This window comes from Lactuca serriola, chromosome 3, assembly GCF_051521515.1.
Source record: "Lactuca serriola cultivar US96UC23 chromosome 3, Lser_US96UC23_V15, whole genome shotgun sequence".
NCBI classification, from domain to species: domain Eukaryota; kingdom Viridiplantae; phylum Streptophyta; class Magnoliopsida; order Asterales; family Asteraceae; genus Lactuca; species Lactuca serriola.
The window spans coordinates 89860906-89879142 of record NC_136410.1 but is presented as its reverse complement, the minus strand read 5'-3'; positions in this window follow the sequence as shown (position 1 = coordinate 89879142).

The window sequence follows — 18237 nt, the reverse complement described above, 5'->3', positions numbered from 1 at the left end:
TACCTTATTTTGTGACTCATTCACATAACCAAGGAGGTGAATTATATTTAGGTATCCTAGTACTAAAGGATACTATTTCTTATAATGATAATAATAGTAACACAGTTAGGTCTTGGTAGAAGACTACATTCAGAACAGTTAGGTCTTGGTAGAAGACTACATTCAGAACAGTTAGGTCTTGGTAGAAGACTACATTCAGAACAGTTAGGTCTTGGTAGAAGACTACATTCAGAACAGTTAGGTCTTGGTAGAAGACTACACACAGAACAGTTAAGTCTTGGTAGAAGACTCCTTTTTGTTACTAATAGGAATCATAGGGATTTCTAGGGATTTTCAAACATTTACAGTTGAGTTACAAACATTTTCATACTTATACTAGCTTTCTTTCAAAGTAATGTCATGTCTTAGAAATTATAAGTTTTCACAAATTAAGACACATTAATACTTATGATCTCACCAGCTTTATAGTTGATACTCGCTTTCAAAATTACTTGTATCCTCAGGTCATCATAGACAGGTACCGATGCAAGGAGAAAGGAAGATGAAGCTTATTCAAGACTTATCTTTCATTTTGATTTATGCTTAGTGTTTATCAAAATTTGACAGAATACAATTGTATAATAATTATTTTATTAATGCAATGGATGATGTTGTTGCTTGTTTACTACTTTACATTGTTGTTGATACTATACATGACGTCCTCCGCCCCAGAACGTTTCCGCCGTTCTTGGTTTTGGGGTGTGACAGATATGGTTCTCCTGAAGGTGTCGCCTTGGAAAGGCGTCATTTGATTTAGAAGCGGGGCAAGTTGGGCCCAAGATTCATCGGACCGTTCAGGGTTGTAGCCCGGGTGGGCAAGGTTGCGTATAGGCTGGATCTGCCAGCCGAGCTCAGCCAGATCCACAACACTTTCCATGTTTCTCAGCTGCGGAAGTGCCTAGTGGACGATTCAGCGGTTGTGCCGTTAGAGGATATTCAGGTTGATGACAACCTGAATTACATTGAGCGCCCAGTCGCAATCCTTGACAGGAAGTCGAAGGATTTGAGGAACAAGAGGGTGGAGCTAGTGAAGGTGCAATGGCAGCACCGCAAGGGTTCGGAATGGACTTGGGAGCCGGTGGACGAGATGATGGAGCATTACCCCGAGCTATTTCAGGATCGAGCAGCAGACTTCGAGGACGAAGTCTAACATAAGTGGGGGAGATTTGTAGCACCTGGTTCATGGTACATAAATCTTATTTGAGTATTTCTCTTCTTTTAGCCTTGGACTCGGCGAGTCATAGGTCCGACTCGCCGAGTAGATACGGGACCCGGGACACGTTTAAGTTGGTGACTCGGCGAGTCCATATTCCGGACTCGACGAGTCACCGCTGTTGGATGAAACCCTAAGTTTCAGGGGTTTGCACCCTATTTAAACTCTATTTCCGCCCCAATCTCGCCCCCATTCACCCTCAGAGCCCTGTATCTCTCTCTAGCCTTGCTTCCTTGTGAGTTTGAAGTGTTTTTCTGGTGTTCTTGAAGTTTTTGAGGAGAAAGAAGAGTGAATTAAGAAGAGGAGAAGGAGGCCAAGCATCTCTGTGTCATTCCAACGTTTCCCCTGAGGTATAGCTCGTTTCCCCTCTGTTTTTAAGCTTATTGTACCTTATAGCTCCATTAAAGTCCTCTTTGAGCCATTTCCAAGATTGTGTATGTTTGAGGGTTTGTAATAAGCTGATTGAACTTTAGATCTAGGCATGGTTAAGCTCTAGGAGCTCAGATCTACTGTCTTTTTGGAACCATATGGCATGAAAGCCCTAGATCTACCCCTTTTGGTGCATTTTGGACCTTAAAACCCTCATGGTGGTTTATTTACACGTAAAGTTGGAAACTTTACGTGATAACCAGGCCCTAGGAGCCCAGATCTATGTATGGCATGAGCTGGATTCAAGCAGAATCGACCATATAGTAATTGCATGGTAACGACTGGACGAGTCGTTCATCTGACTCGGCGAGTCGGTTCGCAAGTCTCCGAGTTTGTCCCTTTTTCGTAGTGTCGAGTGAGCAGTGAGTCACGGGGTGTGACTCTGTGAGTCGGAAGCTGAACTCATCTATGGAGGAACTCGGCGAGTCAATGCCCTGACTCGGCGAGTTCAAGGCAATCTCCTTAGATCAAGAACGGACTCGGCGAGCTGTTCATACAACTCGGCGAGTCGCAGCATAGGTGTTCATCGGATGAAGATGAACTCGACGAGTTGTTCATACAACTCGGCGAGTAGGATGAAGGATTTGAATATCAGTTGAGAAGGAGAACTCGTCGAGTCATCGCCTAACTCGACGAGTAGAAACGGGATTCAGGACAATCGTTTGGGTAGGGACTCGGCGAGTTGGAGAGCCAACTCGGCGAGTCGGGTCAACTGAAAGTTGACTCTGACTTTGACTTAGGGCATGATCAGGGGTAAAATGGTCATTTTACCCAAAGGGCAGTTAGCAGTGTTTGACTGAGTATGTTGTGGGAATTTCAGCCGGAGGATTCCCGGAGCAGCAGCAGCAGCAGTAGACAGTCAGTTCCCGATCAGATCAGCAGCTACTTCGAGGTGAGTTACCTTCCAGTAGCGGTGGGTCTACGACCACAATGCCGGCCCACCAGTAGGAGTTGTATGTAGATGATTGTCTCTGTGATATTCATCTAGGGATTACTACTACCTGTGTTGTGTTTATGTGCTAGTATGATATGATGCTATGTGCTAGTGACAGTAGGGGGAGATAGTCCTCGAGATATCCGGTCGGTAGGGATGAAGGGGTAGTCATACCTAGCCATGTTAGATAGATACTGATATTGCGATACATGTTATGTAGTAGTATTAGAGGGGAGAAATAGTTCCCCAGTATCCGGTCGAGAGGACCGAAGGGGAGGCCAGCACCCAGATATGCTAGGCAGTATCCGGTTGAGAGGACCGAAGGGGAGGCCAGCACCCAGATATGCTTGGCAATGTCCGGTCGAGAGGGCCGAAGGGGTAGGTCGGGCACCCAGATATGCCTGACAATATGTGTATGTTATGTGATTATATGGTATGTGGTACAATGGGGGAACTCACTAAGCTTCGTGCTTACGGTTTTCAGTTTTGGTTTCAGGTACCTCCTCAGCTAGGGGAAAGGAGCTGGCGCGGTAGCAGCATGTCACACACACTCACTCTCTTGTTTCCACAGTTACGAGTTTATTCTGGGATTGATACTCTGATATTTGATTGATCGAATGTTGTGGTTTTCAATTTGATTTTCGTTGTGAATGGTTTAATCAAACAATCTTTCAACTTTTAATGCTCTTATGTAATGTTTTATAACGAAATTTTTGGACGTGAAAATTGGGTCGTTACATGAAGTAGAGTCATACATTTTGACTTTACCATCTCTTAGATCTCTCAGGTAGTCAGGGCAGCTTCGCAACCAATGCCCCTTCTCTTGGCAATTGAAACAAACGAACTCTTTGGGAATGGTACACGGGACAATCACAGACTTAGCCTTTCCCTTTCCTTTGGAAAGAGAAATCTTGTCTGGATTTCCAATGATTCCATCGTCAATGTCCATGGAATTTTGGGAAGTAGATCTTCCAATCAAATTTGCATTACCAGCGCGCCAAATCATTGTTGATTCAGCAGCAATTAGCATATAGGTAAGATCAATAAGGGGCATGTCGCGGTCTATCATATAGTAATATTTAATAAACTCACCATATAACTCAGGAAGTGATTGAAGAACCAATTCAATAGCCAACTTCCTTGACACAACGACTCCTAACATTCCCACCCTGTCAATGTGTGACTTCATCTCCAAGACATGTGCACACACATACCTTCCATCTTGGTGTTTTCTTGCCAATAGGTCTTGAGTGACATTGAACTTTTCATATCTTTGAACTTGTGGGTGAGGGAGAATTATTGGAGGAGGTGGAGGAAGTGAAGTTCCACTACAACACGAAGAAGGGATTAATCTTTCACCTTGATTGTCTTGTGGAATATCATCTTCATGAGAAAATCTTTTTCCATAAGATTCGGAAAGACCATTGTTGTCTGACCTAGACATCTATAATGGGAGAAATTCAAGTTAGTTAATTTAAGTCCTTAATATAGCATCCAAAATGAAATATTAAGGCAAGGACCCAACACAATATTCTACAATTCGGAAGAGAGATGCCGTAATCCAATTGTAAAATATTTGAAGGAAGGTAAATGACGATTTAACAATTTCCACCATGAAAAATGAAAATGAATTTTAGGTTTTAAATGAATTTAAATTCCTAGATTCTTTGATATTCATTGAACTTTTCAATGGCACGTTTAAATCTCGATTATGCCCTTCAAGTTTGTGACTCGGATGCGGAGGATCACAAACAAGGTGTGAATAACCATGCAAATTAGCTTGGTACACTTAATGTTACAAAATCATCCAATCAATGTGCCGGTTAACCACACACGCTCCATTGATCCATGATTAATATCGAGCTACCCATTACCATCCTTCATTAGTCCTAGATTAATGTGTCGGTTAACCACACACGCTCCACTAACGACTAATAAGGTGCAATGTGCAATTTCATGGTTTAGCATCAAATTCTCATTTTTCCTAAGTAACTAAGATTGGGAATTTATAAATGTTTAGTTATTTGGTATTTTCACTATACTTTTAATGAGAATTAATGTCCTATCCTACCCGTTCGGCTAACGACCCTCCAGCAGTCAAGGAAGCGGTGGGTGAGAGTAGACACCCATTAAACCACCATTTTATAGGCAGTAACCTTATACCTCCTTATAGACCGGCTTCGTGAATGAGGCCTACTAACGGTATGACTGAACTTTTACTTATACATATATAAAATATTAAACTTTTAATTTTATATAGTATAAGGATGTATTTTACATATTTAAAATACTTGGTGTTTTCCTCTTTTAATAAATTATACTCTTAATTTACTTAATCTCAAACCATGTTATTATGGATTGATTAAACTTCTCTTTTAATTAAACACTTTAATTAATTTAATAAAGTCCATAAGGTGTAACAGAACTATTCAAAGAATCTTGGTTATTAAAAATTCAAAATTGAAAACCATTTAATTAATTTTTAAGTTATGAACCCCAAGAGTTGCATCTTTTGAAGCCATTCAATTACAAATGTTAATGTTTTCATAATTTGAGACTTTTCGAATACCAAAACTTGAGGGCAAGTTTTGTTACCCTTCAAAACCTTTTCATTTCCATAACTTATGAAAACTTATGAGCTTTAATGTTCATGAATGAGACTCTTCACATAACTTGAGGACAAATTACAAAACTCATTTCAATAACAACTTAGATCAATTTTAACTACAACATTATCGTATAATATTCTATTGATCTAATCTAACTCATATAGCAAGGAAATTCATATCAAATAATACAGATAATTACTTTATTATCTAAAAATTTGACAATTGTCCTTTAATTGGATGAGGATCATCATTACCAAATTAGAAAATACATTTTTAATAATTACAAAACAGTTTGTGGTAATGATCCTAGTCCAATTCTGGCCAAAAACTCGAAATTCTACAACCAGAAGCATCTACTCGATGAGTACATGAAATGGACTCGTTGAGTTGCCCTTTTACTGAATGGACTCGTCAAGTCAGCCAGTGGACTCGGCAAGTTCATCATTCAGAGGCCAGAAAATCAATTTTTCAGCTTTGAAAATTAACAATCATCGATATAATAGAAAACAATCCTAGCTTCTGATACCATTGTTGGGTTTTAAGCACTATAACACTCCTATAGTGCACATGCAACCCTAGATGATTTGGATCTATGTTTTCTCTAATTATACATGCAATTTCAATTTTCTAAAGCACACATCCTAACTAGCATACAATAGAGGATATACAATATAAAACTCATAGTTAGATGAATACCTCTTGATGTAGTTGTAGTTCTTGGCCTTTCAAGAGCTTAACACCTCAAGTGTGATGCCTTAAATTGTTCACAAACACTATGAACAAAGGAGGACTTTGAGAGAGAGGTTAAGCACCACCAAAATCGGCTAGGGTTCTCTTAGAACTCTTAGACTGCTTAGGGTTAACCGATTTTGGCTAAAGGATAACTCATATATAGTGTAGGATTCCAAGAGTCATGGGTAAACTCTAATACATACACTTAGTTTATGTTCCATATCCCATGTGGGATAACTCTTCATGGATACTTACATAAAGCCTAGCCCAACATGGATCAATAGCCCAAACACTATATATATCATTGATTTACATAATCAGTCCCCGTTAATTTAATTAGTCTATTTTAATTACTAAATTAATTCCAAATTAAATCTTGATCAATAGTAATTAAATATTATGATTTCATATTAATATATTATACTTCTAATATATTAAAAAAATTATAAATAACCTCTTTCTCAAATATCCATCCTATCAGATTGTTCTGGTGAAGGTAACCCAAATGGACCATGCTACTCTCGGGTCAAGTACATACCAATTATAGTTATGGGCTTAGACACCTAATCCAACAACTAGTTGGTATCAGAGCCTTGGTTTGAGGGATACGAACACACCTTCGGGGGTGTCTGAACTCAAATCGAGGGTTTGAAAGATTTTTACAAGAAAACAATTTTTCTAAAAATTAAAATAAATAGTTTTTAAAAAGAACAAGGCGTGTGATGCGTGCAATCGGCCGAGCTCAAGTAAGTCTTCCCCAAGATACCCATACCTGTTTGTTATAATATATGATATGATTATGAGAACTGCATGCTAGATTAGGGCTAAGGATCTAGGAAGGATGCCATGTATGCCTACTATATGATTATTAGAATTGCATGCTAGATTAGGGCTAAGGATCTAGGAAGATTCCATATATGCATGCGGTGTGTGCTTGTTAAGCTGCATGATAGTACTGAGATATGATAGCCTGATTAGGATATGCTTGGTTTAGGTTACTCAATGCCGGAATGTTGCACGCTTTGTGCTTTTAGGAGTTCTAGTTATCTTTAATTAACTAGTAAACGAATACGTTAAGTTACATATTGTGAGGACCAGATAATTTCAGAAGGTTAGGTCTAGCCCTATTTTGCAACTCTTGTCTGAGTCCAACCATTGTAGGGTAGGACCTCTCATTTGAAGAATTATCTGGTCTTAGTGATATGTAATGGTATTCGTGAGCTAGTTAGGTAAAGGTAGCAGGGATTTCTTATGCAGCTAATGGCGGAGAGTTACCCTAGGGTAATCCTAGGATGAGATTAGAACAACGAGCAGCAGTAGTGAAAGGGACTTGATGAAGTTAAGGCAATCCTTGAGGAAAGTACAGATAGATGTGGAAGGTAGTATGGGCCCGTACTACAGAAAGCAGAGGATCCGTACTCGAGTCAAGGAAGTTTGAGATAGAACCAGGGAGCTTGTAGAGTGTGTGAGACGTCTCGAGGTTATGTATGACCCTGACGATTATGTGTTTTGTTTCAGAATGGTGGTGACCCGTCATGGAGCAGGAGGTTCATGGTCTGGGTCAGGTTCAGGTTAAGGTTCGGGTGCAGGTTCCGAGCCGATTGATGACAAATTACGTGAGTTCATCACATTTTAGATTACGAGAGGCATCCTTGAGTCGACCTCGGTGATTTTCGGGTCGATCAAGGAAGGGATCATCAAGCTGATGGAGGAGCGCCTTAAGGAGTTCAGGAGTGACATGGCACCAGGCCAGTCCGGGACATGCACGCTCTCCTTCAAGGATTTCAGGGGATGCGGTGCGCCAGACTTTCACGGGGTGAAGGACCCCATTGTGGCCAGGAGATGGATTGCAGGCATCGAGTCTGCATAGTTGACAAGCTTCTTCCCTAAGGGGTCGAAGGTCCGGTATGTTGCGGGTTGTTTGAGAGATAGAGCTAGAGACTAGTGAGAGGCAGTCAATGATTCGTTGGGAGCCCCAACCATTGAGGCTATGACATGGTCAGACTTTGTGACTAGGTTTAGGGCTGAGTTTGCACCAGTTGTGGAGATTCCGCAACTAGCCATGGAGTTTCTTTATATGAGACAGATGACTGAGTCAGTGGTAGAGATTACTACCAAGTTCAGGGAGAGTGCCTTACTAATGCCTCATTATGCAGGTTACGAGGAGATGAGGAAGACCCAGTACCTTGACATGTTGAGAGCTGACATTCAGAAACATGTCAGCTATTCAGCATGTTCGACCTTAGAGGATATGATACCCACGACGAGGGAGATGGAGTTGACATAGAGCACCTCAGGAAGTGGAAGGCGGAGACTGGGCAGACAACTGGGGTTTTTGGGAAGAAAGACAAGGGATTCGACTCAAGGTCGAAGGGCCAGCAGGGCCAGAGCCACTGTGGGAAACACGGCAGGCCACATGAGGGCGTGTGCAGGGCTGGGGGATCTGGCTGCTAAAAGTGCGGCAATACTGGGCACTTTAGCATGGATTGTACATCACCTACCCCCCACTATTCAGAAACCAGACCTAATTTTCTTTCATTGCAATCAGAGGGTCCATAAAAAGTCCAACTTCCCTAGACTAACATCAGGAGCGCCAATGGCGGCTCCATCTCCAGCGACCCTGCGGATCACGGACGATCGCCAGAGCAAGACATAGGCTTAATTGGTGAGGAACCGAGCCTTCCAGCTAACTGCCGAGGGAGAGGGCCTTACTGGTGCCTCAGTATGCATGTTACAAGGATATGAGGAAGACCCGGTACAATGACATGTTGAGAGCTGACATTCGAAAACATGTCAGCTATTCAGCATGTTCGACCTTGGAGGATATGATACCCACGGCGAGGGAGAGGGAGATTGACATAGAGCACCTCAGGAAGTGGAAGGCAGAGACTGGGCAGACGACTGGGGTTTCTGGGAAGAAAGCCAAGGGATTCGACTCAAGGTCGAAGGGCCAGCAGGGTCGGAGCCACTGTGGGAAATGCGGCAGGCCACATGAGGGAGTGTGTAGGGTTGGGGGATCGGGCTACTACAAATGCGGCAAGACTGGGCACTTTAGCAAGGATTGTACATCCCTACCCCCACTATTCAGAATCCATACTTGATTTTCTTTCATTGCAGTCAGAGGGAACATAAAAAATCCAACTTCCCTAGACTAACATCAAGAGCGCCAGTGGCGGCGCCAACTAGGGATGAGATTTAGAACCGGAAAACCGGAAAATGCTTAAACGGTCCGGGTATTGGGTTTCAATATTACTCTTATCCGGGTTCTGGGTATTTCGGGTATGGGTCTAACGGGTCCGGTTAATCCGAGTTTTTTAATCGGTTTTGTTTAAAAAACCGGAACCGGGTTAAATGGATCGGGTCCAGGTTTAGTGGGCCAAAGAACCGGTTTAGATGTGGAACCGGTATAGGAAACGTGCTAACTATGGAACCGGAATACGATTGTGCAAAGATTTTCCCACTCGTTGGAATTCAACTTACGACTTATTGAAGATCGTGGTGGATTTAGAAAAAGCTTTCTACGAGAATGAAATGGAAGGTAATTTTTTTTTTCTGCATTCTTGCTGAATTTTTAGCCCTATTTAAATTGTCATATCTACTTCATTCAGAGTCCGTTTGTGCTGATTTCTTTTTTTAAATTGTAGTTCACTGGTTGGCAATAGTTATAGACTCTAGAAACACCTAATTTGCATGTGTATTGAGTCACTTACAGCCCTCCAAAAATGACATATCAAAGCTGTTTTGAATCTGTTACAGCATTAGTGTAGAATTTTAGTTAACTTTAAACTGTCATATCTACTTCGTTATGAGTCCATTTGGGCTGATTTTTTTTTAAATTGTAGTTCGCTGTTTGGCAATAGTCATAGACTCTGGAAATACCTTATTTGCATATGTACGGAGTCATTTACAGCCCCCCAAAAATGATATATTAAATCTTTTTTTTGTAACATTTTTTTGATAGATCGTTCCTTTACACGAGATGTGGTAACATTTTCGATTCTAAACCCATTTGACCCGGTTCTACCTTACCCACTTTCCTATTTCCAGGTTTTTCGGTTCTAGACCCACTTTACCCGGAACCGAAACGGAACCGGTTCTTATATACCGGTCCGGGTTCCGGTTCTAAAAAATATCGTTAAACGGTTCCGGGTTTTCCGGGTCCGGGTCCAACCGGTCCGGGTTTGGACCCACTCTCATCCCTAACGCCAGCTCCAGCGACCCTGCGGATCAGGGATGGCCGATAGAGCAAGACAGAGGCTTAATTGGTGAGGAGGCAAGCCTTCCAGCTGACTGCTGAGGTGGCGCGTGCCGCACCGGACATGGTGATGAGTATGTTTTCTTCTACCTAACTCTTATTACATGTCATTTATGATATTTATGTTCTATGTTTTATGTGTTTTGTCTCAGATCGTTCTATGTGAACAACATCCCAATACATGTGTCATTTGACTTGAGGTTGTACGACGAGCGGTATCTTGTGGATTTGGTTACTATTCCTTTGACGGGTAACAAGGTTATCATAGGCATGGATTGGTTGAGCCCTAAAGGGGTGGTGATTGACTGTGCGCAGCAGTTGGTGCGTGTCAGGACCCCAAGTGGGGGAGAGTTGGTGATTCAGGGCGAGAGGCCGCATCGTGGACCAACTTTGTGCTCAGCAACGAGGGCTAGGCGCTACCTTCAGCAGGGTTGTGCAGGGTATGTCGCCTACGTTATGGATACCCGGAAGGAGGTTAAGGAGAATGTAAGTGATGTGCCAGCTGTACAAGAATACCCAGACGTATTCCCAGAGGAGTTTCCTGGGATACCTCCGGAGAAACAGGTGGATTTTAGGATCGACCTAGTCCCTAGTGCAGCTTCGATAGCCAAGGCACCATATCGGTTGGCCCCTGCCGAGATGCAGGAGTTGTCTACATAGCTACATGAGCTGTTAGACAATGGATACATTAGGCCGAGCACTTCTACTTGGGGGCCCTAATCCTGTTTGTGAAGAAGAAGGACGGATCGCATCGGGCATGTATAGATTACCTGGAGCTAAACAAGGTAATGGTGAAGAATCGTTACCCACTCCCGAGGATTGATGATCTATTAGACCAACTACAGGGGGCATCTTGGTTTTCCAAGATAGATTTGCGTTCATGCTACCACTAGATGCGAGTCAGAGATGAGGATGTACAGAAGACTTCTTTCCGGACTCGCCATGCTCACTACGAGTTCGTGGTGATGCCCTTTGGGCTCACCAATGCCCCTGCTGTGTTCATGGACCTCATGAACCGCGTATGTAGACCGATGTTGGATCAGTCTGTGATAGTCTTTATTGATGACATCTTGGTTTACTCCAAGACGCAGGAGCAACACGAGAAGCACTTGTGGGAGGTGTTGGGTACGCTAAGTAAATAGTACAAGCATATGAGTCAAAGTTTATCCATTCCTTTTACCCAAAGTGGTATAAAAGCAATATTTATGGGCCCCTCGATGATTTAGTGATGACACCCTAAGTGCTTGGCCAAGCCTGGACTGATTTGATTTGTTTTGTTAGTCAGCCATCATAAATCAAAAATCAGGAAACAAAAACTTGGACAGAGAGAATGATTATAATCCATCTCTCATTTCTATAGGATATCTTGTAGAACGGAGGAATATTTGATCCCTTATCTTAAGGACGCGTTACTAATAAGATCAGAATTCAACAGCGGCTTTTAAGAGCTATGATTGCTAATCGGATTTGAAATTGCATTGGCAGTATTAGTTATTAGACTTATCCGAGTGGGAGACTATTGGATTAGGTGTCTAAGCCCATAACTATAATTGGTATGTACTTGACCCGATAGTAGCATGGTCCTTTTGGTTTGCCTACACCATAGCAATTTGATAGGATGATTTATTAATATATTATATGAATAATATATTAATTGAGAAATCATATTATTTAATTTGTATTGATCAAGAATTAATTTGGAATTAATTTAGTGATCAAAAGAGACCGATTAAATTAACGGGGACAGATTAGGTAAATCAGTAATACTTATAGTTTGGGCTAATGATCCATGTTGATTAGCGATGGACTAAATCTATGTGAGAGCCCATGAAGATTTAGTCCAAAGGGCCTATCATATGGGTTATTGGATTGATTAAGGCCTAATCATATGAATTAGGGTTTCTAAGATGAAACCCTAGAGATTCCACACTATAAATACTAACCCTTGTAATCACAAAATCGGGACTTGTGTTCCGAGATGAAACCCTAGCCGTTTTTTGTGCCTCCTATCCTTACTCTCATGGTCCTCCATTTTGCTTTTGGTGTTTGTGACTTATTAGAAGTATCACATTTGAGGTCCTAAACTCTTGAAAGGCCAAGAACCACAAGCTACAACTAAGAGGTATTCATCAAACTAGATTTTATGTTGTAAATCTCCAATTGTATGCTAGTTAGGGTTCATGCTTTGGATGAAATGAAATTGCATGTATCACTTGAGAAAACTTAGATCCAAAGAATTAGGGTTGTATGTGCACCATAGGATTGTTATAGTGCTTAAAACCCATCAGACACCACATAGGGAAATGTCCGCATATAGGGACCTTATCATACTCTTCACAGTGATGAAAAGTAGAGGCGATCGGGTGGTGGATAAACCTATGCAGAGGAGATCTGAAACTACTCTCCTTCGCCGACCATGATACGTACTCTCCAATGGAAAGGGACCAGACATCCAAGTGGTTGTATTCCCTTGCCTCCGAGAGAATATAACTATCCAAGTAGGAATCCAAGAAGGGATGATCAATATCCTCGTCTGAATAAATCCCCAAACGCTGCCCCAACTCCATCAGATTGCAGGAACATGCATCTCCACCCAGCCTGAAAGACAAGGCTGAGCCATCTGACCAAATCCTGGTCTCCCGGTTAAACCGGACACTAGAAAGAAACTTTATATAGAGCTCCCATAAAATTATCTCCTGGAACCCTAAAACGTGACGCCATGCGTAACTGACAAAAGTCGCGAGACCTGCCTCATCGTGAAATGATCGTGTGAGAAATGGATCCAATAGCACCGTCAAATGCACGTCATCCACAACACGCCAATCCAGAGACTACCAAATGTTGATCTGCTTGGTCAGCAACTCCGAACCCCTCCTAATATAAGACTCTTAGTTACGATGAGTAGCCAGGAACAATAGAAACAAATATGTAGGCTAATCCTGAGGGAACAAAGCGGCCCGTTGTCTCTTGTTCATCGTGGAACTTAAGAAAATTAAATAGGAACATTAGTAAAATTTAGAATAAAACTTAAAAATGCAAAAATCTAGGATTCATCCCCTTCATGCGCATCTCGAGATGCTTAGTGTGCATTTGAAGATGTGTTGTGTGCGTCAAGAACACGCCAGTGACAGATCACTCATTGGGCTCGATTTCGTCCAAAATTCAACCTAAAAAGCATTAGGGTTCGATATTCAATACTTCTATAGGCCTATTACATCACCAATTTGGTTTAAAACACAATAGAAATCCGGATTTGAACCAAACCCTAGATTTTCCCCCAAAAAATCGAAATACATTAAATTGAAGACTAATTAACAAAATATAACAACAACTAACTATAGAACTATGATAATCAAACAATCTACTAACTATTTGACCATTAAATTTCTTATTACACAACAAAAATTGGAAAAACCCCAAAAACCTAAAACGGGAATTCAAGCCCCATTGTCAATGAAAAGATGTTAGGGATTAAGATACGTGTACCAGAGTAAGAGAAGAATCGAAGGGAAGAAAACAACAAAACCTAGAAAGTGTGGCATACAAATATTGACTGGGGACAAGAAATCAAGAAAAATGGAAGAAATCGGAGGTGCACATCGACAAGGGAGACCAACGCGCATTTTATATGCCTACCCCAGTGCATGTGGCGCACTCACATGGGCGGCGTGCATCCCTAAAAGTTTAAAAGTTTCATTTTTCATTCCTAAATAATTTTACACAACCCTTTTTATCCTAAGGACCCTAGAACTTTTACCTAAAATACCCATTATTTCAAACAAATGAGCTCTAGATGCACCAAAAAGACATAAACTGGAATACAAGCAGAACAAATAAATATCAGAAGAATAAAAGAAACAGAAATCAACAAACCTACATGGAAAGCGATAAGTCGACATGCTGCTAAGAAATTAGATTTACACAAATACAACCCGGAAGTTAGACGACAAATCATTAAGCAAAACAAGAAGAAAGAAAGTTTGACTTCAACAAAAGAGGAAGATACCTCTCACATGGTAGCAACCAACAAAGAAGAATCTACAAGAAATTCATGAGCAACAAGACAGGATCCTACCACAGAGACAAAGAATCAGCTAGCATAGACCATTAGGCAAAAGAACTAGAAACAATCCTACCGACCCACAAATTTGTTAAGAATAGTTCGATTAAGATTACCACCAATAGTATATCACTCAACAAGTAAAATACTAAGATCAAAACATTGGGAATAAATGTTGCATCCTCCATTCTTTAGAAGAATGTAAATAACTTGATGATAGTAGAACTCTACCATAGAAATAATCCCAAAAGTAGCGCAATTTTCTAACACATGTCAAACCTAGTGTAAGTATAAAGTCTCGCCTACTCTACAATAATAGGAATTTGAAGAATGAAGGAACACACAAAAAGGGTAGAACCCCAAGGAATTAAAACAATTAATAGGGTTAAGAAGGCCCTATCCACTTATAATAGGATGTGCCATTTTAGGTCAAGACACATAGTAACCCTTAATACGAACTCTCACTCCACAAATTCGTACCTATATCACCGTACACAGGGAGTAGAAAACTAAAACTGAAAGGCTATGCCATTAAGGGCCATACTATGACAATTGGGAATTTCCTATCACCAATCATCACTAGAGATTAGCATCGACTGATGACAATGATAGAAATTTTCATATTGAAGGAAAATATGATCAGTTAAATGATAATAATAGGGTTAAAAATGAGTGACCAAAGAGTTATATCACTTTTAATAATGGTGAGTGTATTTGGAAAGTACACAACAAAGTGTTCCTAAGGATATAATCATTATAAAAATCTTACTCCGATTGGAGAAGTTATAATTTTATAAAAAATAAAAACCATCTGATTTAATAATGTTATTAACGTCAAAATAGCTCAAAGAAATCGGTTGAGTTTCGGCTAACGTCACAAAATGGAAAATCATAGTAAACCAAGAGATAAGGACTGTGAAAGGAAAAAGGTCAAAAAAGGAGTTCGTATGAAAGAGATACGATTTTTAGCAAAATATAAAATACGAGTTAAAAATAAAAGTCAAATTTTGGCAATGCAACCCTAAGGAAAGTTATAGTACTAGCAGAGAGCTACACAGATATATAAAGAGGGTAAGAAACAAGATTCATATAAGGAATATGTAAATTTGTATAAAAGATTTATGGATTATGCCAAATGCACATCATGCTCATCGTGCACATCTGACACCCAAATTCATCGAGATTAGGGAGATGTGGACCATCAGAAGTGTGACACGTGGCAAGTTCTGGATGGAGCCACGAAGCAATTGCACGTCGCGCATGAAGTGCATCGTGTGCACAACCACTATAAGTAGAATTGCTCATTTTCTGATTTTCTCATCCCAAACACTCTCTTTATACCTCTCAAATTGTTCCGGAAGTCTTCTCGATGACGCGAAGTTTCTGATGAAATGACTTGGATGCTTCGGAATACGCTACTAGAGTGAGTATACGACCCCTATTTTACTGTTTTAAATGTTTTATGCAGGCGGGGATACATGTTTATCAAATGGTTTTATAAAAATATATTTATATCTATAAATATCAATCATTTTATAAAGCTTAAGGCCTTAGGATAATGTAGCTATAGTTACTATGTCTAGTTATAAGCTGTGATATTATACCTAAGAGTTATGATACCCGATAGTCTGTGAAGAGATAATACCTAGATGTTACAATGACCAAATACCTAGTATAACATAGTACCTAGAGCTAGAAAGATATGTATAGATCTATACGGGGATTGACACCCCCACCTACAATTGCTAGCTACAATCCTAGCAAGATAAATTTTTTATTAATCACCATTTTGATGTCCGATGAAGCGTCAGGGCGAGGCAATTATTACTCAAAAAACATCAATTATGGGGATTCATGGTAATACATTACAAACATCTTAGAGATCCGACTACCATTAGGGATGCCTTAGAATGGTAGATAAAATGCATTATGATGGTTAGATATCATGTAAAGATAGTAAATTAGGATTAATAAAATATCCTAAAAAGATCAGATGGCTAGATATCCTGAAAGATAACAAGATAAGATGGTTAGATATCCTAAAAGATAATAAGAAAGGATCGTTAGACACCCAAAAATATTATAAAGATAGGATTAGCAGAATGTGCTAATAATATAATAAACTAGGAGGTGATATAATAAAACATACGAAGCTAGGAAATTAATAATCATAAAGATTTATAAAAAGTTTATTATACCCTTACCTCAAAACCTGTGAGCTCACCAACATCAATTTGACATTTTCCAAAAACGCATGTGTTCCTAGCATGGACTAAAGATCAAGTCAAGAAAAGGTTATCAGTTTGAAGACATATAGGCATTCATTTAAATAGATAATATGATTGGCGCTCTGTGAATTGGGAAATCTTTGTACCGTCACTACTCGACATTTCTACCAGCGGTCGGGTAAGGTGTGACGCATACGGCTCGAAATCTTAGAAATATGATTCTACTAATAACCGCTACGAATGCAAGAAAATACCCACAAACTTAGTTAGGAAGCATACTAGATTAGTCGTTTCAAAACAATGCAAAATATGAAATTCATGACAAATCATTAGGTTAAGTAAATCCACAACATTTGCATCACTTTTCAAAAAGCTCCCATCATTTTGTTAGCAGTAGAACTCTGAGAAAACTCTACAAATGTCAAGAATAACTAAAGTAGGTCAAGTATCCGAAGGTAACATAAACATAAGATAACCTAATAAGAAGGACCACAACATCTAGCACAGAATGATTAAGACAATAAATAAAATACAAGAAACCACAATTTGAAGTAAACTCATAAGCACTCCTGAAATTTAAACCACAAGTTCATGAAACGAAAAAGTAAAGGTTCAATGGAACCTTAGCACGACTGATTAAAAAGAAATTTATGTTTCCTCTTGGATATATAAGAGTTGTAGACAACAGAGTCTGTACATGAGAGTTACGAATTTTCAAAGATTAGAAAACATCCTCACGTGCACCCGCATGCATAGCCTGGTGCGCAATCTAACACTCTGATCCTCCAGGATACAGATGACGTGGCACCATGGGTAGAGGACACGTGTCACCATTAGGGTCGTTCGCATGCATATTCCGTGGCACAGAATGTGCGGCATGCAACCCAAAACCTCTATAAATATCAAGACTCAGTTGATCCTTTCTCACTCCTCAACACACATCTCTCACTCTCCTTCTTTCTTTCTTTCTCTCTCTCTCTCTTCCTCTCTCTCTCTTTCTCTATCTCTCTTAAATTCTTTGTTAATGACTCCCACACACATCTCAATTGTCGAAGTTGTGGTTTTCTACCCTACATCAGTGGTTTCACATTATACGAGTGAGTTTACGCCCCTATTTTTCCAAACCTTTTCGGGCGGAAATAGATGTTAAAATGTAACTATACGTAGTTATTACTAAGTGTAGTTAGATAATTATGCTCACAACATTAGGATGATAGCATGCTAGGTGGCTACTCTGCCCAAACTCTTTAGTTAATATTATGCCTAGTGGTTATAATGAATCACAATGATAGATAAAATCATACCTAGTTGTTATGTTGGCCAGTTGTCAGGAAACATTGATTCTCGAATCATTATTATAGTCACCCTTTGGATAAACGTAGTACCTAGTGTTACTCTGCCCAAATACTTGGCTACGTAAATCACACTAATTATATATATATATATATATATATATATATATATATATATATATATATATATATATATATATATATATAAGTAAACCCATATAAACACAACACGAATAACAAGACGACCGACCACGGGAGGCCCAATAACACCAGTTAGATGAGACATGATTCATCAACACGCTGATAGATTTTTAGCTAGCTCCTGGCCTATAACTGTTAAATTTTAAGTGAGTGGGATATATATATATATATATATATATATATATATATATATATATATATATATATATATGGGATTGACACTCCCACATGTGGTTTCTAGCTAC